The sequence below is a fragment of the Girardinichthys multiradiatus genome, chromosome 23 (assembly GCF_021462225.1).
Source record: "Girardinichthys multiradiatus isolate DD_20200921_A chromosome 23, DD_fGirMul_XY1, whole genome shotgun sequence".
NCBI lineage: Eukaryota > Metazoa > Chordata > Actinopteri > Cyprinodontiformes > Goodeidae > Girardinichthys > Girardinichthys multiradiatus.
The window spans coordinates 5481790-5508310 of record NC_061815.1 but is presented as its reverse complement, the minus strand read 5'-3'; the positions used below and the strand labels follow the sequence as shown (position 1 = coordinate 5508310).

At 40.0% G+C, this 26521-nt stretch overlaps 26 non-coding genes across 26 annotated transcripts; all 26 read right to left on the bottom strand.

Annotated features, from left to right (window-relative positions):
* Positions 1 to 487: 487 nt before the first annotated feature.
* trnal-caa lies at positions 488 to 598 on the bottom strand. Its single transcript has 2 exons — positions 561 to 598; positions 488 to 533 (listed from the first exon to the last, which is right to left on the bottom strand). It is a non-coding gene; the product is annotated as a tRNA-Leu (tRNA).
* A 324-nt stretch (positions 599 to 922) lies between these two features.
* Positions 923 to 995, bottom strand: trnak-cuu. Its single transcript has one exon. It is a non-coding gene; the product is annotated as a tRNA-Lys (tRNA).
* A 643-nt stretch (positions 996 to 1638) lies between these two features.
* trnal-caa lies at positions 1639 to 1749 on the bottom strand. Its single transcript has 2 exons — positions 1712 to 1749; positions 1639 to 1684 (listed from the first exon to the last, which is right to left on the bottom strand). It is a non-coding gene; the product is annotated as a tRNA-Leu (tRNA).
* Positions 1750 to 2073: 324 nt separating this feature from the next.
* Positions 2074 to 2146, bottom strand: trnak-cuu. The gene has a single exon. It is a non-coding gene; the product is annotated as a tRNA-Lys (tRNA).
* Positions 2147 to 2761: 615 nt separating this feature from the next.
* On the bottom strand, positions 2762 to 2872 carry trnal-caa. The gene is made up of 2 exons: positions 2835 to 2872; positions 2762 to 2807 (listed from the first exon to the last, which is right to left on the bottom strand). It is a non-coding gene; the product is annotated as a tRNA-Leu (tRNA).
* A 324-nt stretch (positions 2873 to 3196) lies between these two features.
* trnak-cuu lies at positions 3197 to 3269 on the bottom strand. The gene has a single exon. It is a non-coding gene; the product is annotated as a tRNA-Lys (tRNA).
* A 619-nt stretch (positions 3270 to 3888) lies between these two features.
* On the bottom strand, positions 3889 to 3999 carry trnal-caa. The gene is made up of 2 exons: positions 3962 to 3999; positions 3889 to 3934 (listed from the first exon to the last, which is right to left on the bottom strand). It is a non-coding gene; the product is annotated as a tRNA-Leu (tRNA).
* A 324-nt stretch (positions 4000 to 4323) lies between these two features.
* On the bottom strand, positions 4324 to 4396 carry trnak-cuu. The gene has a single exon. It is a non-coding gene; the product is annotated as a tRNA-Lys (tRNA).
* Positions 4397 to 5083: 687 nt separating this feature from the next.
* Positions 5084 to 5194, bottom strand: trnal-caa. Its single transcript has 2 exons — positions 5157 to 5194; positions 5084 to 5129 (listed from the first exon to the last, which is right to left on the bottom strand). It is a non-coding gene; the product is annotated as a tRNA-Leu (tRNA).
* A 324-nt stretch (positions 5195 to 5518) lies between these two features.
* On the bottom strand, positions 5519 to 5591 carry trnak-cuu. The gene has a single exon. It is a non-coding gene; the product is annotated as a tRNA-Lys (tRNA).
* Positions 5592 to 6238: 647 nt separating this feature from the next.
* On the bottom strand, positions 6239 to 6349 carry trnal-caa. Its single transcript has 2 exons — positions 6312 to 6349; positions 6239 to 6284 (listed from the first exon to the last, which is right to left on the bottom strand). It is a non-coding gene; the product is annotated as a tRNA-Leu (tRNA).
* A 324-nt stretch (positions 6350 to 6673) lies between these two features.
* Positions 6674 to 6746, bottom strand: trnak-cuu. Its single transcript has one exon. It is a non-coding gene; the product is annotated as a tRNA-Lys (tRNA).
* A 587-nt stretch (positions 6747 to 7333) lies between these two features.
* trnal-caa lies at positions 7334 to 7444 on the bottom strand. Its single transcript has 2 exons — positions 7407 to 7444; positions 7334 to 7379 (listed from the first exon to the last, which is right to left on the bottom strand). It is a non-coding gene; the product is annotated as a tRNA-Leu (tRNA).
* Positions 7445 to 7768: 324 nt separating this feature from the next.
* trnak-cuu lies at positions 7769 to 7841 on the bottom strand. The gene has a single exon. It is a non-coding gene; the product is annotated as a tRNA-Lys (tRNA).
* Positions 7842 to 8480: 639 nt separating this feature from the next.
* Positions 8481 to 8591, bottom strand: trnal-caa. Its single transcript has 2 exons — positions 8554 to 8591; positions 8481 to 8526 (listed from the first exon to the last, which is right to left on the bottom strand). It is a non-coding gene; the product is annotated as a tRNA-Leu (tRNA).
* A 324-nt stretch (positions 8592 to 8915) lies between these two features.
* On the bottom strand, positions 8916 to 8988 carry trnak-cuu. Its single transcript has one exon. It is a non-coding gene; the product is annotated as a tRNA-Lys (tRNA).
* A 659-nt stretch (positions 8989 to 9647) lies between these two features.
* On the bottom strand, positions 9648 to 9758 carry trnal-caa. Its single transcript has 2 exons — positions 9721 to 9758; positions 9648 to 9693 (listed from the first exon to the last, which is right to left on the bottom strand). It is a non-coding gene; the product is annotated as a tRNA-Leu (tRNA).
* Positions 9759 to 10081: 323 nt separating this feature from the next.
* trnak-cuu lies at positions 10082 to 10154 on the bottom strand. The gene has a single exon. It is a non-coding gene; the product is annotated as a tRNA-Lys (tRNA).
* Positions 10155 to 10821: 667 nt separating this feature from the next.
* trnal-caa lies at positions 10822 to 10932 on the bottom strand. The gene is made up of 2 exons: positions 10895 to 10932; positions 10822 to 10867 (listed from the first exon to the last, which is right to left on the bottom strand). It is a non-coding gene; the product is annotated as a tRNA-Leu (tRNA).
* Positions 10933 to 11256: 324 nt separating this feature from the next.
* trnak-cuu lies at positions 11257 to 11329 on the bottom strand. The gene has a single exon. It is a non-coding gene; the product is annotated as a tRNA-Lys (tRNA).
* Positions 11330 to 11972: 643 nt separating this feature from the next.
* On the bottom strand, positions 11973 to 12083 carry trnal-caa. Its single transcript has 2 exons — positions 12046 to 12083; positions 11973 to 12018 (listed from the first exon to the last, which is right to left on the bottom strand). It is a non-coding gene; the product is annotated as a tRNA-Leu (tRNA).
* Positions 12084 to 12407: 324 nt separating this feature from the next.
* trnak-cuu lies at positions 12408 to 12480 on the bottom strand. Its single transcript has one exon. It is a non-coding gene; the product is annotated as a tRNA-Lys (tRNA).
* Positions 12481 to 13067: 587 nt separating this feature from the next.
* Positions 13068 to 13178, bottom strand: trnal-caa. Its single transcript has 2 exons — positions 13141 to 13178; positions 13068 to 13113 (listed from the first exon to the last, which is right to left on the bottom strand). It is a non-coding gene; the product is annotated as a tRNA-Leu (tRNA).
* A 324-nt stretch (positions 13179 to 13502) lies between these two features.
* On the bottom strand, positions 13503 to 13575 carry trnak-cuu. The gene has a single exon. It is a non-coding gene; the product is annotated as a tRNA-Lys (tRNA).
* A 615-nt stretch (positions 13576 to 14190) lies between these two features.
* trnal-caa lies at positions 14191 to 14301 on the bottom strand. The gene is made up of 2 exons: positions 14264 to 14301; positions 14191 to 14236 (listed from the first exon to the last, which is right to left on the bottom strand). It is a non-coding gene; the product is annotated as a tRNA-Leu (tRNA).
* Positions 14302 to 14624: 323 nt separating this feature from the next.
* Positions 14625 to 14697, bottom strand: trnak-cuu. The gene has a single exon. It is a non-coding gene; the product is annotated as a tRNA-Lys (tRNA).
* Between the last annotated feature and the right edge of the window lie 11824 nt (positions 14698 to 26521).

Sequence of the window (26521 nt, the reverse complement as noted above, 5' to 3'; positions counted from 1 at the left end):
AGTACTTTGCCACAGACCATTCATTGCCCTCACAATTTACGAGAGTTGCCGCTGAAAAATGCAGTCATCCGAGGGCCACGTAGCTGTTCCTACTTTTTCAAATGCACTAGCAATTTTCCCATTACTTTTCCCTTTGGGGTGAACTTCTTTCTGATTACGCTAACAATCTTATGAAAATCTACATCCAATGTGTTGTTTGACCCAGTGTCCTCAAATTAACAGTTTTTTTCTTGTAACTGTACTAACCAGAAATGGAAAAGTTTTGAAAAAATAATATCAGACCAAAAACAACCTCAACCATATGTTGCTGTGGACCAGTTTGCCATGTGCTTTCTAAAAGCGGAATAAAACTAGTCGCTCTGTGAATTCAAACAAAATTCTCTAAGCACAGAAAAAGAAACTCTTCATTTGCGTACCATTAGATGTCTTTAAAATGACCTTATTGGTTAAAGATGGTCAATAGTACACATATTCCTAGGGATTACCATGTCAGGAGTGGGATTTGAACCCACGCCTCTTTTCAGAGACCAGAAACCTCTGAAGCAAGCAAGGAATCATGCCTTGAGTCTGGCGCCTTCGACCGCTCGGCCATCCTGACACAATGTACCAAAAGCTTAACAAATATGTAGGAACTAGGCCATTTCATTATACCACATTCGTTTTAACCTGAGTGTTCTCAAGTTTGCAGTACTAAAAAAAATCTGTTGGTATTCTAACAGAGCAAAGCGCAATGAGTAAATGTAGGCCTCTATGAATAGTGTTAAAACATACCTGCAAGAGTCTGTCACAGGATAGACTAATTTCCAACAGCTCATGTATTAATGCAGAATTATTTCGTGAGACAAGACAACCACTAAAGTTAAAGCAGATGTCTTAAGAATTGGTCAACTTACATCAATCAAACATGTTGAGTAAAGTGGAACGCCCAACGTGGGGCTCGAACCCACGACCCTGAGATTAAGAGTCTCATGCTCTACCGACTGAGCTAGCCAGGCTTCAAACCTGGCATCTCAGTGTATATGGATCCAGAAGATGTTGCGATAGATAGATAGATAGATAGATAGATAGATAGATAGATAGATAGATAGATAGATAGATAGATAGATAGATAGATAGATAGATAGATAGATAGATAGATAGACAATTTCTTGAGTACTTTGCCACAGACCATTCATTGCCCTCACAATTTACGAGAGTTGCCGCTGAAAAATGCAGTCATCCGAGGGCCACGTAGCTGTTCCTACTTTTTCAAATGCACTAGCAATTTTCCCATTACTTTTCCCTTTGGGGTGAACTTCTTTCTGATTACGCTAACAATCTTATGAAAATCTACATCCAATGTGTTGTTTGACCCAGTGTCCTCAAATTAACAGTTTTTTTCTTGTAACTGTACTAACCAGAAATGGAAAAGTTTTGAAAAAATAATATCAGACCAAAAACAACCTCAACCATATGTTGCTGTGGACCAGTTTGCCATGTGCTTTCTAAAAGCGGAATAAAACTAGTCGCTCTGTGAATTCAAACAAAATTCTCTAAGCACAGAAAAAGAAACTCTTCATTTGCGTACCATTAGATGTCTTTAAAATGACCTTATTGGTTAAAGATGGTCAATAGTACACATATTCCTAGGGATTACCATGTCAGGAGTGGGATTTGAACCCACGCCTCTTTTCAGAGACCAGAAACCTCTGAAGCAAGCAAGGAATCATGCCTTGAGTCTGGCGCCTTCGACCGCTTGGCCATCCTGACACAATGTACCAAAATCTTAATAAATATGTAGGAACTAGGCCATTTCATTATACCACATTCGTTTTAACCTGAGTGTTCTCAAGTTTGCAGTACTAAAAAAAATCTGTTGGTATTCTAACAGAGCAAAGCGCAATGAGTAAATGTAGGCCTCTATGAATAGTGTTAAAACATACCTGCAAGAGTCTGTCACAGGATAGACTAATTTCCAACAGCTCATGTATTAATGCAGAATTATTTCGTGAGACAAGACAACCACTGAAGTTAAAGCAGATGTCTTAAGAATTGGTCAACTTACATCAATCAAACATGTTGAGTAAAGTGGAACGCCCAACGTGGGGCTCGAACCCACGACCCTGAGATTAAGAGTCTCATGCTCTACCGACTGAGCTAGCCAGGCTTCAAACCTGGCATCTCAGTGTATACGGATCCAGAAGATGTTGCAATAGATAGATAGATAGATAGATAGATAGATAGATAGATAGATAGATAGATAGATAGATAGATAGATAGATAGACAATTTCTTGAGTACTTTGCCACAGACCATTCATTGCCCTCACAATTTACGAGAGTTGCCGCTGAAAAATGCAGTCATCCGAGGGCCACGTAGCTGTTCCTACTTTTTCAAATGCACTAGCAATTTTCCCATTACTTTTCCCTTTGGGGTGAACTTCTTTCTGATTACGCTAACAATCTTATGAAAATCTACATCCAATGTGTTGTTTGACCCAGTGTCCTCAAATTAACAGTTTTTTTCTTGTAACTGTACTAACCAGAAATGGAAAAGTTTTGAAAAAATAATATCAGACCAAAAACAACCTCAACCATATGTTGCTGTGGACCAGTTTGCCATGTGCTTTCTAAAAGCGGAATAAAACTAGTCGCTCTGTGAATTCAAACAAAATTCTCTAAGCACAGAAAAAGAAACTCTTCATTTGCGTACCATTAGATGTCTTTAAAATGACCTTATTGGTTAAAGATGGTCAATAGTACACATATTCCTAGGGATTACCATGTCAGGAGTGGGATTTGAACCCACGCCTCTTTTCAGAGACCAGAAACCTCTGAAGCAAGCAAGGAATCATGCCTTGAGTCTGGCGCCTTCGACCGCTCGGCCATCCTGACACAATGTACCAAAAGCTTAACAAATATGTAGGAACTAGGCCATTTCATTATACCACATTCGTTTTAACCTGAGTGTTCTCAAGTTTGCAGTACTAAAAAAAATCTGTTGGTATTCTAACAGAGCAAAGCGCAATGAGTAAATGTAGGCCTCTATGAATAGTGTTAAAACATACCTGCAAGAGTCTGTCACAGGATAGACTAATTTCCAACAGCTCATGTATTAATGCAGAATTATTTCGTGAGACAAGACAACCACTAAAGTTAAAGCAGATGTCTTAAGAATTGGTCAACTTACATCAATCAAACATGTTGAGTAAAGTGGAACGCCCAACGTGGGGCTCGAACCCACGACCCTGAGATTAAGAGTCTCATGCTCTACCGACTGAGCTAGCCAGGCTTCAAACCTGGCATCTCAGTGTATATGGATCCAGAAGATGTTGCGATAGATAGATAGATAGATAGATAGATAGATAGATAGATAGATAGATAGATAGATAGATAGATAGATAGATAGATAGACAATTTCTTGAGTACTTTGCCACAGACCATTCATTGCCCTCACAATTTACGAGAGTTGCCGCTGAAAAATGCAGTCATCCGAGGGCCACGTAGCTGTTCCTACTTTTTCAAATGCACTAGCAATTTTCCCATTACTTTTCCCTTTGGGGTGAACTTCTTTCTGATTACGCTAACAATCTTATGAAAATCTACATCCAATGTGTTGTTTGACCCAGTGTCCTCAAATTAACAGTTTTTTTCTTGTAACTGTACTAACCAGAAATGGAAAAGTTTTGAAAAAATAATATCAGACCAAAAACAACCTCAACCATATGTTGCTGTGGACCAGTTTGCCATGTGCTTTCTAAAAGCGGAATAAAACTAGTCGCTCTGTGAATTCAAACAAAATTCTCTAAGCACAGAAAAAGAAACTCTTCATTTGCGTACCATTAGATGTCTTTAAAATGACCTTATTGGTTAAAGATGGTCAATAGTACACATATTCCTAGGGATTACCATGTCAGGAGTGGGATTTGAACCCACGCCTCTTTTCAGAGACCAGAAACCTCTGAAGCAAGCAAGGAATCATGCCTTGAGTCTGGCGCCTTCGACCGCTCGGCCATCCTGACACAATGTACCAAAATCTTAATAAATATGTAGGAACTAGGCCATTTCATTATACCACATTCGTTTTAACCTGAGTGTTCTCAAGTTTGCAGTACTAAAAAAAATCTGTTGGTATTCTAACAGAGCAAAGCGCAATGAGTAAATGTAGGCCTCTATGAATAGTGTTAAAACATACCTGCAAGAGTCTGTCACAGGATAGACTAATTTCCAACAGCTCATGTATTAATGCAGAATTATTTCGTGAGACAAGACAACCACTGAAGTTAAAGCAGATGTCTTAAGAATTGGTCAACTTACATCAATCAAACATGTTGAGTAAAGTGGAACGCCCAACGTGGGGCTCGAACCCACGACCCTGAGATTAAGAGTCTCATGCTCTACCGACTGAGCTAGCCAGGCTTCAAACCTGGCATCTCAGTGTATACGGATCCAGAAGATGTTGCAATAGATAGATAGATAGATAGATAGATAGATAGATAGATAGATAGATAGATAGATAGATAGATAGATAGATAGATAGATAGATAGATAGATAGATAGATAGATAGATAGATAGATAGATAGATAGATAGATAGATAGATAGATAGACAATTTCTTGAGTACTTTGCCACAGACCATTCATTGCCCTCACAATTTACGAGAGTTGCCGCTGAAAAATGCAGTCATCCGAGGGCCACGTAGCTGTTCCTACTTTTTCAAATGCACTAGCAATTTTCCCATTACTTTTCCCTTTGGGGTGAACTTCTTTCTGATTACGCTAACAATCTTATGAAAATCTACATCCAATGTGTTGTTTGACCCAGTGTCCTCAAATTAACAGTTTTTTTCTTGTAACTGTACTAACCAGAAATGGAAAAGTTTTGAAAAAATAATATCAGACCAAAAACAACCTCAACCATATGTTGCTGTGGACCAGTTTGCCATGTGCTTTCTAAAAGCGGAATAAAACTAGTCGCTCTGTGAATTCAAACAAAATTCTCTAAGCACAGAAAAAGAAACTCTTCATTTGCGTACCATTAGATGTCTTTAAAATGACCTTATTGGTTAAAGATGGTCAATAGTACACATATTCCTAGGGATTACCATGTCAGGAGTGGGATTTGAACCCACGCCTCTTTTCAGAGACCAGAAACCTCTGAAGCAAGCAAGGAATCATGCCTTGAGTCTGGCGCCTTCGACCGCTCGGCCATCCTGACACAATGTACCAAAAGCTTAACAAATATGTAGGAACTAGGCCATTTCATTATACCACATTCGTTTTAACCTGAGTGTTCTCAAGTTTGCAGTACTAAAAAAAATCTGTTGGTATTCTAACAGAGCAAAGCGCAATGAGTAAATGTAGGCCTCTATGAATAGTGTTAAAACATACCTGCAAGAGTCTGTCACAGGATAGACTAATTTCCAACAGCTCATGTATTAATGCAGAATTATTTCGTGAGACAAGACAACCACTAAAGTTAAAGCAGATGTCTTAAGAATTGGTCAACTTACATCAATCAAACATGTTGAGTAAAGTGGAACGCCCAACGTGGGGCTCGAACCCACGACCCTGAGATTAAGAGTCTCATGCTCTACCGACTGAGCTAGCCAGGCTTCAAACCTGGCATCTCAGTGTATATGGATCCAGAAGATGTTGCGATAGATAGATAGATAGATAGATAGATAGATAGATAGATAGATAGATAGATAGATAGATAGATAGATAGATAGATAGATAGATAGATAGATAGATAGATAGATAGACAATTTCTTGAGTACTTTGCCACAGACCATTCATTGCCCTCACAATTTACGAGAGTTGCCGCTGAAAAATGCAGTCATCCGAGGGCCACGTAGCTGTTCCTACTTTTTCAAATGCACTAGCAATTTTCCCATTACTTTTCCCTTTGGGGTGAACTTCTTTCTGATTACGCTAACAATCTTATGAAAATCTACATCCAATGTGTTGTTTGACCCAGTGTCCTCAAATTAACAGTTTTTTTCTTGTAACTGTACTAACCAGAAATGGAAAAGTTTTGAAAAAATAATATCAGACCAAAAACAACCTCAACCATATGTTGCTGTGGACCAGTTTGCCATGTGCTTTCTAAAAGCGGAATAAAACTAGTCGCTCTGTGAATTCAAACAAAATTCTCTAAGCACAGAAAAAGAAACTCTTCATTTGCGTACCATTAGATGTCTTTAAAATGACCTTATTGGTTAAAGATGGTCAATAGTACACATATTCCTAGGGATTACCATGTCAGGAGTGGGATTTGAACCCACGCCTCTTTTCAGAGACCAGAAACCTCTGAAGCAAGCAAGGAATCATGCCTTGAGTCTGGCGCCTTCGACCGCTCGGCCATCCTGACACAATGTACCAAAATTTTAATAAATATGTAGGAACTAGGCCATTTCATTATACCACATTCGTTTTAACCTGAGTGTTCTCAAGTTTGCAGTACTAAAAAAAATCTGTTGGTATTCTAACAGAGCAAAGCGCAATGAGTAAATGTAGGCCTCTATGAATAGTGTTAAAACATACCTGCAAGAGTCTGTCACAGGATAGACTAATTTCCAACAGCTCATGTATTAATGCAGAATTATTTCGTGAGACAAGACAACCACTGAAGTTAAAGCAGATGTCTTAAGAATTGGTCAACTTACATCAATCAAACATGTTGAGTAAAGTGGAACGCCCAACGTGGGGCTCGAACCCACGACCCTGAGATTAAGAGTCTCATGCTCTACCGACTGAGCTAGCCAGGCTTCAAACCTGGCATCTCAGTGTATATGGATCCAGAAGATGTTGCGATAGATAGATAGATAGATAGATAGATAGATAGATGGATAGATAGACAATTTCTTGAGTACTTTGCCACAGACCATTCATTGCCCTCACAATTTACGAGAGTTGCCGCTGAAAAATGCAGTCATCCGAGGGCCACGTAGCTGTTCCTACTTTTTCAAATGCACTAGCAATTTTCCCATTACTTTTCCCTTTGGGGTGAACTTCTTTCTGATTACGCTAACAATCTTATGAAAATCTACATCCAATGTGTTGTTTGACCCAGTGTCCTCAAATTAACAGTTTTTTTCTTGTAACTGTACTAACCAGAAATGGAAAAGTTTTGAAAAAATAATATCAGACCAAAAACAACCTCAACCATATGTTGCTGTGGACCAGTTTGCCATGTGCTTTCTAAAAGCGGAATAAAACTAGTCGCTCTGTGAATTCAAACAAAATTCTCTAAGCACAGAAAAAGAAACTCTTCATTTGCGTACCATTAGATGTCTTTAAAATGACCTTATTGGTTAAAGATGGTCAATAGTACACATATTCCTAGGGATTACCATGTCAGGAGTGGGATTTGAACCCACGCCTCTTTTCAGAGACCAGAAACCTCTGAAGCAAGCAAGGAATCATGCCTTGAGTCTGGCGCCTTCGACCGCTCGGCCATCCTGACACAATGTACCAAAAGCTTAATAAATATGTAGGAACTAGGCCATTTCATTATACCACATTCGTTTTAACCTGAGTGTTCTCAAGTTTGCAGTACTAAAAAAAATCTGTTGGTATTCTAACAGAGCAAAGCGCAATGAGTAAATGTAGGCCTCTATGAATAGTGTTAAAACATACCTGCAAGAGTCTGTCACAGGATAGACTAATTTCCAACAGCTCATGTATTAATGCAGAATTATTTCGTGAGACAAGACAACCACTGAAGTTAAAGCAGATGTCTTAAGAATTGGTCAACTTACATCAATCAAACATGTTGAGTAAAGTGGAACGCCCAACGTGGGGCTCAAACCCACGACCCTGAGATTAAGAGTCTCATGCTCTACCGACTGAGCTAGCCAGGCTTCAAACCTGGCATCTCAGTGTATATGGATCCAGAAGATGTTGCGATAGATAGATAGATAGATAGATAGATAGATAGATAGATAGATAGATAGATAGATAGATAGATAGATAGATAGATAGATAGATAGATAGATAGATAGACAATTTCTTGGGTACTTTGCCACAGACCATTCATTGCCCTCACAATTTACGAGAGTTGCCGCTGAAAAATGCAGTCATCCGAGGGCCACGTAGCTGTTCCTACTTTTTCAAATGCACTAGCAATTTTCCCATTACTTTTCCCTTTGGGGTGAACTTCTTTCTGATTACGCTAACAATCTTATGAAAATCTACATCCAATGTGTTGTTTGACCCAGTGTCCTCAAATTTACAGTTTTTTTCTTGTAACTGTACTAACCAGAAATGGAAAAGTTTTGAAAAAATAATATCAGACCAAAAACAACCTCAACCATATGTTGCTGTGGACCAGTTTGCCATGTGCTTTCTAAAAGCGGAATAAAACTAGTCGCTCTGTGAATTCAAACAAAATTCTCTAAGCACAGAAAAAGAAACTCTTCATTTGCGTACCATTAGATGTCTTTAAAATGACCTTATTGGTTAAAGATGGTCAATAGTACACATATTCCTAGGGATTACCATGTCAGGAGTGGGATTTGAACCCACGCCTCTTTTCATAGACCAGAAACCTCTGAAGAAAGCAAGGAATCATGCCTTGAGTCTGGCGCCTTCGACCGCTCGGCCATCCTGACACAATGTACCAAAAGCTTAACATATATGTAGGAACTAGGCCATTTCATTGTACCACATTCGTTTTAACCTGAGTGTTCTCAAGTTTGCAGTACTAAAAAAAATCTGTTGGTATTCTAACAGAGCAAAGCGCAATGACTAAATGTAGGCCTCTATGAATAGTGTTAAAACATACCTGCAAGAGTCTGTCACAGGATAGACTAATTTCCAACAGCTCATGTATTTATGCAGAATTATGTCGGGAGTCAAGACAACCACTGAAGTTAAAGCAGATGTCTTAAGAATTGGTCAACTTACATCAAACAAACATGTTGAGTAAATTGGAACACCCAACGTGGGGCTCGAACCCACGACCCTGAGATTAAGAGTCTCATGCTCTACCGACTGAGCTAGCCAGGCTTCGAACCTGGCATCTCAGTGTATACGGATCCAGAAGATGTTGCGATAGATAGATAGATAGATAGATAGATAGATAGATAGATAGATAGATAGATAGATAGATAGATAGATAGATAGATAGATAGATAGATAGATAGATAGATAGATAGATAGATAGACAGACAATTTCTTGAGTACTTTGCCACAGACCATTCATTGCCCTCACAATTTACGAGAGTTGCCGCTGAAAAATGCAGTCATCCGAGGGCCACGTAGCTGTTCCTACTTTTTCAAATGCACTAGCAATTTTCCCATTACTTTTCCCTTTGGGGTGAACGTCTTTCTGATTACGCTAACAATCTTATGAAAATCTACATCCAATGTGTTGTTTGACCCAGTGTCCTCAAATTTACAGTTTTTTTCTTGTAACTGTACTAACCAGAAATGGAAATGTTTTGAAAAAATAATATCAGACCAAAAACAACCTCAACCATATGTTGCTGTGGACCAGTTTGCCATGTGCTTTCTAAAAGCGGAATAAAACTAGTCGCTCTGTGAATTCAAACAAAATTCTCTAAGCACAGAAAAAGAAACTCTTCATTTGCGTACCATTAGATGTCTTTAAAATGACCTTATTGGTTAAAGATGGTCAATACTACACATATTCCTAGGGATTACCATGTCAGGAGTGGGATTTGAACCCACGCCTCTTTTCAGAGACCAGAAACCTCTGAAGCAAGAAAGGAATCATGCCTTGAGTCTGGCGCCTTCGACCGCTCGGCCATCCTGACACAATGTACCAAAAGCTTAACAAATATGTAGGAACTAGGCCATTTCATTATACCACATTCGTTTTAACCTGAGTGTTCTCAAGTTTGCAGTACTAAAAAAATCTGTTGGTATTCTAACAGAGCAAAGCGCAATGAGTAAATGTAGGCCTCTATGAATAGTGTTAAAACATACCTGCAAGAGTCTGTCACAGGATAGACTAATTTCCAACAGCTCATGTATTAATGCAGAATTATTTCATGAGACAAGACAACCACTGAAGTTAAAGCAGGTGTCTTAAGAATTGGTCAACTTACATCAATCAAACATGTTGAGTAAAGTGGAACGCCCAACGTGGGGCTCAAACCCACGACCCTGAGATTAAGAGTCTCATGCTCTACCGACTGAGCTAGCCAGGCTTCAAACCTGGCATCTCAGTGTATACGGATCCAGAAGATGTTGCGATAGATAGATAGATAGATAGATAGATAGATAGATAGATAGATAGATAGATAGATAGATAGATAGATAGATAGATAGATAGATAGATAGATAGATAGATAGATAGATAGATAGATAGATAGATAGACAATTTCTTGAGTACTTTGCCACAGACCATTCATTGCCCTCACAATTTACGAGAGTTGCCGCTGAAAAATGCAGTCATCCGAGGGCCACGTAGCTGTTCCTACTTTTTCAAATGCACTAGCAATTTTCCCATTACTTTTCCCTTTGGGGTGAACTTCTTTCTGATTACGCTAACAATCTTATGAAAATCTACATCCAATGTGTTGTTTGACCCAGTGTCCTCAAATTAACAGTTTTTTTCTTGTAACTGTACTAACCAGAAATGGAAAAGTTTTGAAAAAATAATATCAGACCAAAAACAACCTCAACCATATGTTGCTGTGGACCAGTTTGCCATGTGCTTTCTAAAAGCGGAATAAAACTAGTCGCTCTGTGAATTCAAACAAAATTCTCTAAGCACAGAAAAAGAAACTCTTCATTTGCGTACCATTAGATGTCTTTAAAATGACCTTATTGGTTAAAGATGGTCAATAGTACACATATTCCTAGGGATTACCATGTCAGGAGTGGGATTTGAACCCACGCCTCTTTTCAGAGACCAGAAACCTCTGAAGCAAGCAAGGAATCATGCCTTGAGTCTGGCGCCTTCGACCGCTCGGCCATCCTGACACAATGTACCAAAAGCTTAACAAATATGTAGGAACTAGGCCATTTCATTATACCACATTCGTTTTAACCTGAGTGTTCTCAAGTTTGCAGTACTAAAAAAAATCTGTTGGTATTCTAACAGAGCAAAGCGCAATGAGTAAATGTAGGCCTCTATGAATAGTGTTAAAACATACCTGCAAGAGTCTGTCACAGGATAGACTAATTTCCAACAGCTCATGTATTAATGCAGAATTATTTCGTGAGACAAGACAACCACTAAAGTTAAAGCAGATGTCTTAAGAATTGGTCAACTTACATCAATCAAACATGTTGAGTAAAGTGGAACGCCCAACGTGGGGCTCGAACCCACGACCCTGAGATTAAGAGTCTCATGCTCTACCGACTGAGCTAGCCAGGCTTCAAACCTAGCATCTCAGTGTATATGGATCCAGAAGATGTTGCGATAGATAGATAGATAGATAGATAGATAGATAGATAGATAGATAGATAGATAGATAGATAGATAGATAGATAGATAGATAGATAGATAGATAGATAGATAGACAATTTCTTGAGTACTTTGCCACAGACCATTCATTGCCCTCACAATTTACGAGAGTTGCCGCTGAAAAATGCAGTCATCCGAGGGCCACGTAGCTGTTCCTACTTTTTCAAATGCACTAGCAATTTTCCCATTACTTTTCCCTTTGGGGTGAACTTCTTTCTGATTACGCTAACAATCTTATGAAAATCTACATCCAATGTGTTGTTTGACCCAGTGTCCTCAAATTAACAGTTTTTTTCTTGTAACTGTACTAACCAGAAATGGAAAAGTTTTGAAAAAATAATATCAGACCAAAAACAACCTCAACCATATGTTGCTGTGGACCAGTTTGCCATGTGCTTTCTAAAAGCGGAATAAAACTAGTCGCTCTGTGAATTCAAACAAAATTCTCTAAGCACAGAAAAAGAAACTCTTCATTTGCGTACCATTAGATGTCTTTAAAATGACCTTATTGGTTAAAGATGGTCAATAGTACACATATTCCTAGGGATTACCATGTCAGGAGTGGGATTTGAACCCACGCCTCTTTTCAGAGACCAGAAACCTCTGAAGCAAGCAAGGAATCATGCCTTGAGTCTGGCGCCTTCGACCGCTCGGCCATCCTGACACAATGTACCAAAATTTTAATAAATATGTAGGAACTAGGCCATTTCATTATACCACATTCGTTTTAACCTGAGTGTTCTCAAGTTTGCAGTACTAAAAAAAATCTGTTGGTATTCTAACAGAGCAAAGCGCAATGAGTAAATGTAGGCCTCTATGAATAGTGTTAAAACATACCTGCAAGAGTCTGTCACAGGATAGACTAATTTCCAACAGCTCATGTATTAATGCAGAATTATTTCGTGAGACAAGACAACCACTGAAGTTAAAGCAGATGTCTTAAGAATTGGTCAACTTACATCAATCAAACATGTTGAGTAAAGTGGAACGCCCAACGTGGGGCTCGAACCCACGACCCTGAGATTAAGAGTCTCATGCTCTACCGACTGAGCTAGCCAGGCTTCAAACCTGGCATCTCAGTGTATATGGATCCAGAAGATGTTGCGATAGATAGATAGATAGATAGATAGATAGATAGATGGATAGATAGACAATTTCTTGAGTACTTTGCCACAGACCATTCATTGCCCTCACAATTTACGAGAGTTGCCGCTGAAAAATGCAGTCATCCGAGGGCCACGTAGCTGTTCCTACTTTTTCAAATGCACTAGCAATTTTCCCATTACTTTTCCCTTTGGGGTGAACTTCTTTCTGATTACGCTAACAATCTTATGAAAATCTACATCCAATGTGTTGTTTGACCCAGTGTCCTCAAATTAACAGTTTTTTTCTTGTAACTGTACTAACCAGAAATGGAAAAGTTTTGAAAAAATAATATCAGACCAAAAACAACCTCAACCATATGTTGCTGTGGACCAGTTTGCCATGTGCTTTCTAAAAGCGGAATAAAACTAGTCGCTCTGTGAATTCAAACAAAATTCTCTAAGCACAGAAAAAGAAACTCTTCATTTGCGTACCATTAGATGTCTTTAAAATGACCTTATTGGTTAAAGATGGTCAATAGTACACATATTCCTAGGGATTACCATGTCAGGAGTGGGATTTGAACCCACGCCTCTTTTCAGAGACCAGAAACCTCTGAAGCAAGCAAGGAATCATGCCTTGAGTCTGGCGCCTTCGACCGCTCGGCCATCCTGACACAATGTACCAAAAGCTTAATAAATATGTAGGAACTAGGCCATTTCATTATACCACATTCGTTTTAACCTGAGTGTTCTCAAGTTTGCAGTACTAAAAAAAATCTGTTGGTATTCTAACAGAGCAAAGCGCAATGAGTAAATGTAGGCCTCTATGAATAGTGTTAAAACATACCTGCAAGAGTCTGTCACAGGATAGACTAATTTCCAACAGCTCATGTATTAATGCAGAATTATTTCGTGAGACAAGACAACCACTGAAGTTAAAGCAGATGTCTTAAGAATTGGTCAACTTACATCAATCAAACATGTTGAGTAAAGTGGAACGCCCAACGTGGGGCTCAAACCCACGACCCTGAGATTAAGAGTCTCATGCTCTACCGACTGAGCTAGCCAGGCTTCAAACCTGGCATCTCAGTGTATATGGATCCAGAAGATGTTGCGATAGATAGATAGATAGATAGATAGATAGATAGATAGATAGATAGATAGATAGATAGATAGATAGATAGACAGACAATTTCTTGAGTACTTTGCCACAGACCATTCATTGCCCTCACAATTTACGAGAGTTGCCGCTGAAAAATGCAGTCATCCGAGGGCCACGTAGCTGTTCCTACTTTTTCAAATGCACTAGCAATTTTCCCATTACTTTTCCCTTTGGGGTGAACGTCTTTCTGATTACGCTAACAATCTTATGAAAATCTACATCCAATGTGTTGTTTGACCCAGTGTCCTCAAATTTACAGTTTTTTTCTTGTAACTGTACTAACCAGAAATGGAAATGTTTTGAAAAAATAATATCAGACCAAAAACAACCTCAACCATATGTTGCTGTGGACCAGTTTGCCATGTGCTTTCTAAAAGCGGAATAAAACTAGTCGCTCTGTGAATTCAAACAAAATTCTCTAAGCACAGAAAAAGAAACTCTTCATTTGCGTACCATTAGATGTCTTTAAAATGACCTTATTGGTTAAAGATGGTCAATACTACACATATTCCTAGGGATTACCATGTCAGGAGTGGGATTTGAACCCACGCCTCTTTTCAGAGACCAGAAACCTCTGAAGCAAGAAAGGAATCATGCCTTGAGTCTGGCGCCTTCGACCGCTCGGCCATCCTGACACAATGTACCAAAAGCTTAACAAATATGTAGGAACTAGGCCATTTCATTATACCACATTCGTTTTAACCTGAGTGTTCTCAAGTTTGCAGTACTAAAAAAATCTGTTGGTATTCTAACAGAGCAAAGCGCAATGAGTAAATGTAGGCCTCTATGAATAGTGTTAAAACATACCTGCAAGAGTCTGTCACAGGATAGACTAATTTCCAACAGCTCATGTATTAATGCAGAATTATTTCATGAGACAAGACAACCACTGAAGTTAAAGCAGGTGTCTTAAGAATTGGTCAACTTACATCAATCAAACATGTTGAGTAAAGTGGAACGCCCAACGTGGGGCTCAAACCCACGACCCTGAGATTAAGAGTCTCATGCTCTACCGACTGAGCTAGCCAGGCTTCAAACCTGGCATCTCAGTGTATACGGATCCAGAAGATGTTGCGATAGATAGATAGATAGATAGATAGATAGATAGATAGATAGATAGATAGATAGATAGATAGATAGATAGATAGATAGATAGATAGATAGATAGATAGATAGATAGATAGATAGATAGATAGATAGATAGATAGATAGATAGATAGATAGATAGATAGATAGATAGACAATTTCTTGAGTACTTTGCCACAGACCATTCATTGCCCTCACAATTTACGAGAGTTGCCGCTGAAAAATGCAGTCATCCGAGGGCCACGTAGCTGTTCCTACTTTTTCAAATGCACTAGCAATTTTCCCATTACTTTTCCCTTTGGGGTGAACTTCTTTCTGATTACGCTAACAATCTTATGAAAATCTACATCCAATGTGTTGTTTGACCCAGTGTCCTCAAATTAACAGTTTTTTTCTTGTAACTGTACTAACCAGAAATGGAAAAGCATATGGTCTCACAAGGGGTCTGAGGATTTCATCTCGGTACCTAATGGCTCTGGACACTACTGTTGTGACTATGAATCTGAAAATATTATTTAATATTAATGCCTTAATATTTTATCAAATAATATTTCGGTCTGTTAAGGGTTGTCCTGTGAATACCAGCCCAGTAAGGCGGTGGTAATAGGACAACATCAAAAGGGTGAGCCAAGCTCTGACATTACTGTACAGCAAAACTCTGCACACACATGGAATGAATTCACACAATTTCTTAAAATACAAGAATTCATTAACAAAAATAAGTCAACTCAAAGTTAAACATATTTCAATCAACAAACTCTTTACTATGCTAAAACAATCCAACTAACTACCAAGCAGAATTAAAGAATGAGGAAGACTAATGGGCCATGTACCATACAAACAAGTTGATTAAAGATGGTTAAAACCATGACCGAAAGAGTGATGCAACATTACCGTGCAATGGTATGTTTGAGAACCAAGGATTATCTTGAAAAATCTGGAAGTAAATCTAAGTTAGTCTTGGAACTAACTTAGGCAATAATCAACATACCCTTAGACAACCATTCACAATGCAAGATCAGATACAATTTTATGTTCTTACCTGTTAGCAGTTAAAACTAACAAAAGAAGGTGATAGCTTAGCACCAGAATCAAACACACACCTTTAAAATACTGTTAATAAAAGGGTTAAAATGCATAAGCGTGGACGGCGCGTTATGATCAATCTTCTGTGTTTAAAATCACCCTTTAAATAAAGTTTGTCTTAACTTTAAAAAAACACAAACACAGAACACAAAACTGAGCACGTGTGCTGCAGATAGCCTGCTACCACTAAGATAGCTGAGTTTCACACAAACAAAACCAAACTTCATAAAATGAAAAACGTTTAGATCATTTCATCCAAAATCTCTCTGCCCAAACCCTAACCTCGTTTGAATCGTGTTGAGGAGGAGTTGTCCGGGCGACGACGACGTTTGAAGAAAGCTCTGTGAACAAAGGGTTAGCTTCAGCTAACCTCCATAGCTGTGGGGAAAGACGGCTCGCTCTGTCCGCCAACCAACTGCACAGTTACTGTACCCACGGTGATGCAGTGCCGGTGTTCCTCTTTCAGACTGGGAAAACTGCTCCACTCGGCTTCGTAGAGACAGGAAATTCTCTGGAACACAGTTTCCTTCTACAGGCCTCAGAGAGAAAATCAGGCAATGCTTGTACCTTAATTATTCCCGTTCTTGAATGAATATCGGATACACATACAGCAATTGATCCGTACTTAACTTTATGCATATGATCGATGATCGCATGACACCCTTGGATCCAGTTAAAGAGTTATGTCTGTTTGCCAGCAAAGAGACATTAGTGCGCTGGGTCTCTCTGTCCAGGTCCCTGTGTGACCCGCGTAGAAGAGGCAGGATGTAGCAAGAGCGGTGCTTTTATTTGAACAGTGACGTCACAGGAAGTCCGCAGTTACCCCGTTTCCTGGCTGTGCCGGAAGTAGGTTAATGTAATTTATTTTGAAAGTTCCAGAAACGTCTGTAGCGCATTTCCTGTTGTAACCATGGCTGTGGGTCCCAACACTACGCTGACAGACACAGTAAACCTTCTTGCCACAGCTCGCATTGATGTGCCATCCAGGATGAGCTGCACTACCGGAGCCACTTATGTGGGTTGTAGAGTCCGTCTCATGCTACCACGAGTGTGAAAGCACCACCAACATTCAAAAGAGACCAAAACATCAGCCAGAAAGCATAGGTACTGAGAAGTGGCCTCTAGTCCCCACCTGCAGAACCACTCCTTTATTGAGTGTGTTTGCTAATCGCCAAAGATTTCTCCCTGTTGTCTATTCCGTTTGAACAACAGCATGTAAAATTGATTGTCAATCAGTGTTGCTTCCTAAGTGGGCAGTTTGATTTCACAGAAGTTTGATTTACTTGGAGTTATATTGTGTTGTTTAAGTGTTCCCTTTATTTATTTTTTAGCAGCGTTACGTTCAAGCTTAAATATTGTGGCTGTTTATGATAAACTCCGAACTCTTCAAACATATACTCTCAAAAAAACAAACAACAGAACCCGGTGAGTCTCTGAAAATAATTAAAAGATCAAGGGAGATAAATTATATAACAGACATATTTGTCTTTTATATTGTTAATATTGATTAGCCAATTTGTTGCAAGTTACGTTGAGCAAGATAAGAGAAATAATCTCGTCAGGGCAGATAACAAACCTGCTGTGAGTAGCACATCTAAAGTGAACTAACTGTAACAGTCCATAAAAGCAAGGGCCATACGGAACCGAAGGAAAAAATCAGCAACTGTATCATTTATAATAATGCAGCGTAACAATCCCTGCATATTTCCAGCAACACACCAGAGGATCTGTTTGCTTCTCCTCTTCCAGCCAGTAGCACACGCAATTTCCTCATTTAAATAGGGTGGTCTGCACCTATTTTGCACCTGCTATCATTGCACGCGCAATCTTTGAAAATTGCACGCAACACGCCCACTTATTGCACATGCAATTTATTTATAGTACATGCAAATTAGCACCCAAAATTTGGGATCTTTGAAGATCAGGCCATAAGAACTGTGGAATGTAGTCCAGTCATATTGTGCTGGAATATCTGTTCTGTTTAGTGGACTCCAGCACAGATATAGAGCACTTCTCAAAAAGTGTGCGTATACTAAATGCTAGTTCACTGATACACAGGATATATAAATCGGCAAATGTTTTTCAGTTTATACTGTGAAGCTTTGAGTTTGAGCAGTCACTGATATTTATTAAATGCTCTAATATTCTTTCTCCAGCACTTTCTACAGTGAGGATAAATTGTTCTTTTTCTTCTTCAAATGTTGCTTATGATTAAAATTTGTAGTGAATTGAATGCAGATGAATTTGTTTTGCTCCGTGATCCATGTAAGTCCAATTAGTTGCAGCAAAAGAGCTCCACAAGAGTTCAAATACTAGGATTTATTTAAGGAAAATTCTGAGTATCTCTGGAGAACCTGGATGTCCCTCTCAATAATAAAAGTACACCTTATGAATCAGAAACTTAGAAACAATGGATTATTTGTTCACTGTTTCCTGATGAGATTTAGTTTTTTAAAGTAGGATCAATGTATATTTTGTTCTGACATGTTTGCTTTCTTCTTTGTGTCTTTTTTTATTTCTTACCCTATGTTCATCTATCTCTGACATGCATTTACGGAAAGAGAGGGCAAAGATAACTCATGGGTCATGTACAGAGGAGACACACCAAGATGATAGATGGAAGACCTAAACTGGGAGGAACACATTCCTTTTGCATCTCACCCACACTTTTTCTTAGCTTTACTGTACGTGTACAGAGACAGAGATGGACTGTAGGCATCCGATGAAGATGTAGCTGAAATCTCTTTAGGGTGAGGTATCACATGACTGCGCTGTGCTGGAATGTATTCATTAAATGTGCAAAGTCCTGAAGGTGTACTATGTGTGCTGAGAGACTGAATTTGAAGGAGCCTAAAATACACATGGTTCATCTGGAGACCAGGTGGGGACAAACACCATATTTCCACTGTATCTGATGTACTGAACTGTCTTAGACCATCTCAAACTTGATTTCATTTTTCTAGGTCAGTGACATTTTACCTTCCTTCATATACATTTCCACATCATTATTTCACACACCATCCCCAACACCTGTATCCTTCAGCCACATATACAGTGTCTTTGGCTAAATAGTGCTTCACCAACACTGTTTACAGTGTGGGTGGGGAGCTGCTGACCTCAACTGGGGACATTAGGAGTACTTCGAAGGTCTCCTCAATCCTGCTGTCACCCATTCCCTGGTGGAAGCAGCAGCTGGTGACTTGAGGTTGGACTCTTTCATCACCCAGGCTGAAGTCACCGAGGTGGTTAAAAAGGGCTTCTGGGGTGGATAAGATCCGCCCTGAGTACTTCAAGTCTCTGGATGTGGTGCGGCTGTCATGGTTGACACGCCTCTTCAGCATTGCGTGGCGGTTGGGGACAGTGCCTCTGGACTGGCAGAGTGGGGTGGTGGTCCCCCTTCACTAGAAGTGTGACCGGAGGGTGTGTTCGAACTATAGGGGGATAACACTCCTCCCTGGTAAGGGCTATGCCAGTGTATTGGAGATGAGAGTCTGGCCAATAGTCGAACCTTGTCTTCAGGAGGAGCAGTGGGATTTTCGTCCCGGCCGTGTAACACTGGACCATCTCTACACCCTCAGCCGGTACTCGAGGGTTCATGGGAGTTTGCTCAACCGGTCCACATGTGTTTTGTGGACCTGGAGAAGGCATTTAACTGTGTCACTTGTGGTGCCCTGTGGGGGGTGCTCCAGGAGTATGGAATCAGGGGCCCTTTATTAGGGGCCATCCGTTCTCTGTACGGGCGGAGCAGGAGTTTGGTCCGCATTGCCGGCACTAAGTCGAACCTGTTCCTGGTGCATGTTGGACTCTGTCAGGGCTGCCCTTTGTCACCGGTCCTTTTATGGACTTTTATGGACAAGATTTCTAGGCGCAGCCAAGGGCCGGATGGGGTCTGGTTTGGGGACCAGTGGATTTTGTCTCATTTTTTCTTTGCAGATGACGTGGTCATGCTGGCCCCCTCTAGCCAAGACCTACAGCATGCGCTGGGGTGGTTTGCAGCCGTGTGTGAAGCGGCAGGGATGAAGATCAGCTCCTCCAAGTCCGAGGCCATGGTTCTCGACCTGCTGAGCCAAAAAGCGAAACGTTCGATTTACCAGTCGGTCTACATTCTTACCCTCATCTATGGCCATGAACTTTAGGTTATGACAGAAAGAATGCAATCCCAGATGCAATCCCAGATACAAGTGGCTGAAATGAGCTTCCTCCGTTGGGTGGCCAGGCGCTCCCTTAGAGATACGGTTAGGAGCTGGGCCATCTGGGAGGAGCTCCTACATTCCTACCCTCACCTATGGCCATGAACTTTGACAGAAAGAATGAGATCCCTGATACAAGCGGCTGAAATGAGCTTCCTCCGTAGGGTGGCCAGGCACTCCCTCAGAGATAGGGTGAGGAGCTGGGCCATCTGGGCGGAGCTCGGAGTAGAGCCGCTGCTCCTCCACATCGAGAGGAGCCAATTGAGGTGGCTCGGGGATCTGGCCCCGGACACGCTGGAGTGACTATGTCTCTCGGCTGGCCTAGGAACGACTAGGGCTCCCCCCGGAAGAGCTGAAGGAGGTGTCTGGGGAGAGGGACGTCTGGGTGTCTCTACGGAGTCTGCTGCCACCCCGACCTGGTCCCTGATGAAGCAGAAGACGAAAAGTACAAGTACGAGTACATAGCTGAAAGTCTGCAGTTTAAGCACATCTTGGCTCTTTTATTTCAAATCTATTGTCGTGGTTTATAGAGCCAAAATAGGCTCCCTCTGCGAAGGACCAATCCCACAATAATTAAGAATAAATACAGAAATAAATAAATAAATAGCTTGATGAATGAATGACCCAATAAAGTTGTTCAAACAAATATTTGCATTTCAATGTTTAGTTATTTTTATCAATGTCAGTTTTTTTGACTGGTGTGATTTTGTTATATATAATTTTTCCCATCCATCCAGCTGATTCTAGGAGATCCCAAGATGTTCCCAGACCCGATGGGATAGTCCATCTAGCGAGTTTTGGGTCTCGTCACAGTGGGGCGTGCCCTGAAAACTTCCAAAAAGGAGGCACCCAGGATCTCATCATTTCTGTCATGATCCAGATCTCATGACCAAAGGCAAGGATCGGGAACGTAGATGACGTTTTGGCTCAGTTCTTTCTTTACCACAACAGACCTTAGCAGTGCAGAAGATGGACAGCAGTCTGTCCATCTTCCGTTCCATCCTACCATTACTCATGAATAAGACACTAAGATAAATCATATTCCTCTGCTTGAGGCAGAGACTGTCTCCCAACTCAGAGGGGGCAGTCCACCCTTTTCCAGTCGAGAACCACGACTTTAGACTTAGGCTACGTTCCCACTGCAGTGCTTAAATTAACAGTCAGTCCTTTTTTAACGCTTATTCCATAGTGGGTCACAGGGGAGCTGGTGCCTATCTCCAGCAGTCTATGGGCGAGAGGCGGGGTACACCCTGGACAGGTCGCCAGTCCATCGCAGGGCAACACACAAACAACCATGCATACACCTAAGGGCAATTTAGAGTGACCAATTAACCTAACAGGCATGTCTTTGGACTGTGGGAGGAAGCCAGAGTACCCGGTGAGAACCCACACATGCACGGGGAGAACATGCAAACTCAGAAAGACCCCCAGCCAGGACCTTCTTGCTGCAAGGCAACAGTGCTACCAACTGCGCCACCGTGCAGCCCAGAAATGAACAGATTACAGTAAATTCCCCTGAGATCTCCTTTAATTCCAACCTATTCTATTAACGACTCTAAAGCTTTCTTTGATTTAGTACATGATCTAAGTCCTGGAAGCTCTTCCCCCTCCCAGCTGCTACTGAGAGCAGCCACTACAGCTTCTTTGTTCGCTCTCTACCACCCAACTGAGCAGCCAGACCTAGCCACCACTCACCACTACGCTACTCAACCCAATGCTCCTCGGACATCCCGTCCTCCTGTTCTTCAGAACAGTTTACGTAGAGGTAGAGTGTGGTCAGAGAAAAGTTGTTTATGATAAAAAACCTAAATGTTTTGCTTTGTTTGTATTGGTAAAAGGTTACCTGGTGAGCTAATGCAAACAGGCCTCTAAGCTTTGAGGCTAGCCTATTCGTTATCTATCCAAAACAAGGCAATAAAAAAATCTCAATCAGATTAACTTCGTAACAGAGTGCTGGTTATTTGCAGGACCAATACGCTAACAGGAACTCAAGAGCTGTATGGTAGTAGAAAGATTTAATAAATAAAAACAAAATCTTACAAGGAAAACACTTGAAACTGAAACTGGCAGGTAGAAAAACAACTGAGGCAATGGTGCATGAGACAAGGAGCAGAGTACCGGAGAGTCCAACAGAAAACAATGACAACCAGACAGTTTAAAACTGAGAGAATGAGGAGAAGGCATGACAAGTGGGTGAGAGTAATCAATAGCAGCTAGGAACCATAAAGAAAGAGCTAAGTGAAAAGAGTAAATGAGCAGGAGCAGACAGAGAGAAACACAGGGAGGAAATCTAGCAGAATATTTATACATAAACACTAAAACCAAGAGATAAACATGAATGAATAAACTGAGAAAGGCACCAAACAATACACACAGGAAACTGAACTGAACACAACATAATCTAAAAAAAATAACAGCAAGGAAATGGTCAAAATTACAAGCCATAGATTTTGACTTCATTAAAATAACTTGGTTGAAATTGTGTCTTGATTTTAATAACCTGTGGTTTCATATTTCCAGGACTTTGTTTGGAAAAACTGGCAGTATCAGACTTCTCTGCTGTTCCAGCTGTGATTTTATGATTAAAAGTATTTATGTCAAACATTTATAGATTCACCGGAAACTATTTTTATATTGGAAAATCCAGAATTTCACTGCACATAATCCACCAATGTGGAATAACAGTTATATCACAGTTAAATACAAATCACTCAATAAGGATTGGATGGAACAAGGCATTCGGTCGGCAGTCCATTTAGTTGACAGTTATGGCCAACTATTATTATTCGATGCTCTCTATTTTAAAAACAACTTAAAAATAAATCAAAAGATTTTTAAACTTAATAATTGCAGGTCGTCTGTCATTCAGCCATTGTTCCCTGTTTACCACAATGTTTGATTGGAAACAGTTATTTTAAGGACTCCAAGCTACCAAATTCTATCCATTAAATCTACCAACTACAATTAATTCATAAAATGCGCATCAAATTCTTCATCCACAAAGCCAAATGCCCTAAAATCAAGCCAAAGTTACATGTTTTTCACAATGACTTTATGCTGTATTATGAAACTCTTAGTAGAATGCATAATGAATGACATCAAACTTTAAATCTAAACCATAGCCCTTTCTTGTGCCTTCTTCTTTGTATTTTGTTTTATCATATTATCACATATTATCTTAGATGCACCTATCTTGATATCCAGTTTTATGTATATAGCGCCAATTCACAACACGTTGTCTCAAGGCACTTTACAAAGTCAATTCCTTCGATTCATACAGGTGTCAAGTCAGGCACATACATGCCAATTAATCCTTAATATTAAACAGTGCAGTGCGATTCAGTTTATTATTCAAGTTGGTTAAACGTTTTTCTATCTGAGGAAACCCAGCAGATTGCATGAAGCTGGTCCCTTGCAGCTCCTTTATTGGCTTCATCTAGAAGAGAAAGACAGCTAAGCAGAAGAACTCTGAGCCAGATTTCAAGTCTAGAGTATGAAAGAGGGCACATACAGCTAGTCACAGTAGAAACTCAGCCAGTAGCTATGTCTAGGAGAGACAGGGTTAAACACTGGAAGACAGGGCCAAGTGTATTGTCTGTATAAGGTGAGCATTAAGTTGTTGGCGGCAGCAGTGTTAGAGTTAGAAAGCTGATAAACACAGACAAGTGGAAAATAAGGCACAAGTTGAACCAAGTAAGTTTGACTTGCAAGGGTGAGCTAGTCCTCTGCCAAACAGCGACTTCCTTCCCACACAGAATAAATCCTTGCACCAGCCTTTTATTTATAACTCACATTCTTACAACCAAAAAGCGGGAATCGGTTCAGCCAATTCTTACGGAGATTAAAACATAAAAAGCAGTCATTTCCATATATGGTATGAGCATGTCATGTCCAGAGAGCGATCCACTCCAGACCACATTCCTTAACTTTCCACTCCCTTTGTCCACACTAAAACCAATCACAGGAATCATCTTCACTATAGTAGAAAGTCAAACATAAACCTTGTTTAAACTAAACAATAATAATTGTTATACATTTTTCCAACAAGCACCTTGGCTGATGTTCTCTTCCAGGAAGGTGCCAGAGCCAAACACAGAGCCAGGTCAAATGTAGCTTCTAGAATGAGAAAAACAGAGAAAGAACGTAGAGTTAAAAGCTGAAATAACAGCAAATAATGCAAAATTGGAGATTAGTATGAGAATGCAACAGAGAGAGTAAAAGTGGTCATTATGTCCTCCAGCAGCCTAAGCCTATAGCAGCATAACTACAGATATAGCTCAGGATAACCTAAGCCACTATAACTATAAGCTTTATCAAAAAGGAAAGTTTTAAGCCTAGCCTTAAAAGTAGACAGGGTGTCTGCCTCACGGACTAAACCTAGGAGCTGGTTCCACAGGAGAGGAGCCTGATAACTAAAGGATCTGACTCCCATTCTATTTCTAGAGACTCTAGGAACCACCAGTAAACCTGCAGTCTGAGAACAAAGTGCCCTGTTAGGAACATATGGACCAATCAGATCTCTGATGTATGATGGAGCTAGATCATTAAGGACTTTATAAGTGAGAAGGAGAATTTTAAATTCTATTCCGGATTCAACAGGGAGTCATGGAAGTGAAGCTAAAATAGGAGGAATATGATCTCTCTTGTTAATTTTCATCAGAACTCTTGCTGCAGCATTGTGGATCAGCTGAGGGCTGATGAAAAATATTAATTATAATAATCAAGCTCAGCACATTCTTCCAAGACGCTTGATATCAGCAAATAGGTGAGAAGCGATGATGCCGTTTCAAAGACGTACCAAAGCCAAACCCCATAACCCCCCACTGTCTTAGTCCCAATCCCTTTGTTTTTACATTCCCAGATGCATGTTGAGACAAAAACGACAATACTGCTACCAAGCACTGGCAAAAATAAAGATAGAGAAAACTAGGTTCAGGGAAATTTTGGGGGAAAAAATTAACAACAGCGATATATCAGGAGGGAAAATATATGTGTTTGATGAAAACTTATTTATTAAATCTTCTACTTTTGTCATTTTGTTGCATTTGTTGAACTGTTTATTGGGTGAGTAATTCATTTATCAAGCTATTTATTTATTTCTGTATTTATTCTTAATAATGTCAGGACTGGTCCTCCATAATTTTATCCCATCTATCTAATTAAATGATTCTTTCAGCATTCATAGCCTAAGCTTTCTGAAGGTTTTAATACTGTTGTGTCCCTCCATGCATTATTGCATTAACAAATGGCAACTCTTTTTTGACTATTTAATTGTTTTCTACAAAAGGATGTTAACTCTGCTCGATTGAAAGCCATCAACTGATTCTAATGGCCTCCTGATTTAAACTTAAGGAGCCTGGTTGCCATGGTGAAAATGCTCTCAGGAAGATGAAGGAATGTTATGACATCTTTATGAACAAATGTCTCATAGCAGTGACAAATAGAATCAGTGTTTGGCAATTCTTTTCCAGCGGCCACCTGCTTACTGCAATCTGCCTGATTGCAACCAATTTGCAAATTACTTGTAACATTCACACACAAACACACACACACACACACGCACACCATACTCATCTCTGTAAATGGCAACATTTGTCGGAGTCAGCACACTACTGGATTACAATAAATAAGGGTCTATTCCATTGCATAGCTACTGTATGTCAGCTCCTGCAATGGTGATTGTTTAGGACAAATTCAGTTTTATTCCATTTTCCGTTACTTTGTTCATTCACACACCTTTTCAAACACAAGCATCCACACAATTACCAGAGGAGATATAAGTAGCTGTGGACACAGGTGGTGTTTTTTGGATCACAGTGTGTGTAGGCCAATGAGGCAATAGTCACATCTAATCACATACAGTCTTTAATCTTTCATTTGGCAAGGTTATCACTCAACTCTGCACACGTTGCCCTCCTACACCAAAAACTGTGGATACACGCATGGTATTTAATATAACATTTTCTAACAAACTTTAAATTTTTTTACTAATCCTGCTGCTAGACATGTGCAGCTCATAAACCCTCTTATAAATATATCCAACCATTACAAGTTAAATTTGGGTTTTAATCCTTTAACCCTGCAAGACCTTCCCTCCCAAGGAAAACATCTGGTCAGCAACAATTCATGTTTAACAGTTCATTTCCTTTCTTTGCTTTCTGTTTAAAGTAGGTAGAATGAGTCTTAGGTACAAATGCAGCACCTTGAAAAAGTATTTATTGTTTTCACATTTTGTCATGTTCAAACATCCATCCATTGCTTCTTCTGTACAGGGTCACGGGGGAGTTGATGCCAGCATTCTATGGGTGAGAGGCGGGGTACACCCAGCATATGTCGCCAGTCTATTGCATGCATGTTGAAACAAAAAACTTAAATTTATTTGATTAGGATTTTCAAATAAAAATCAGAAAAGGGTAGTGTGCATTTGTTATCAGCTTGTTATACTTTAATATCCCTCATCCATCTGTGTGTAATTTACCCTCAGTATAAATGC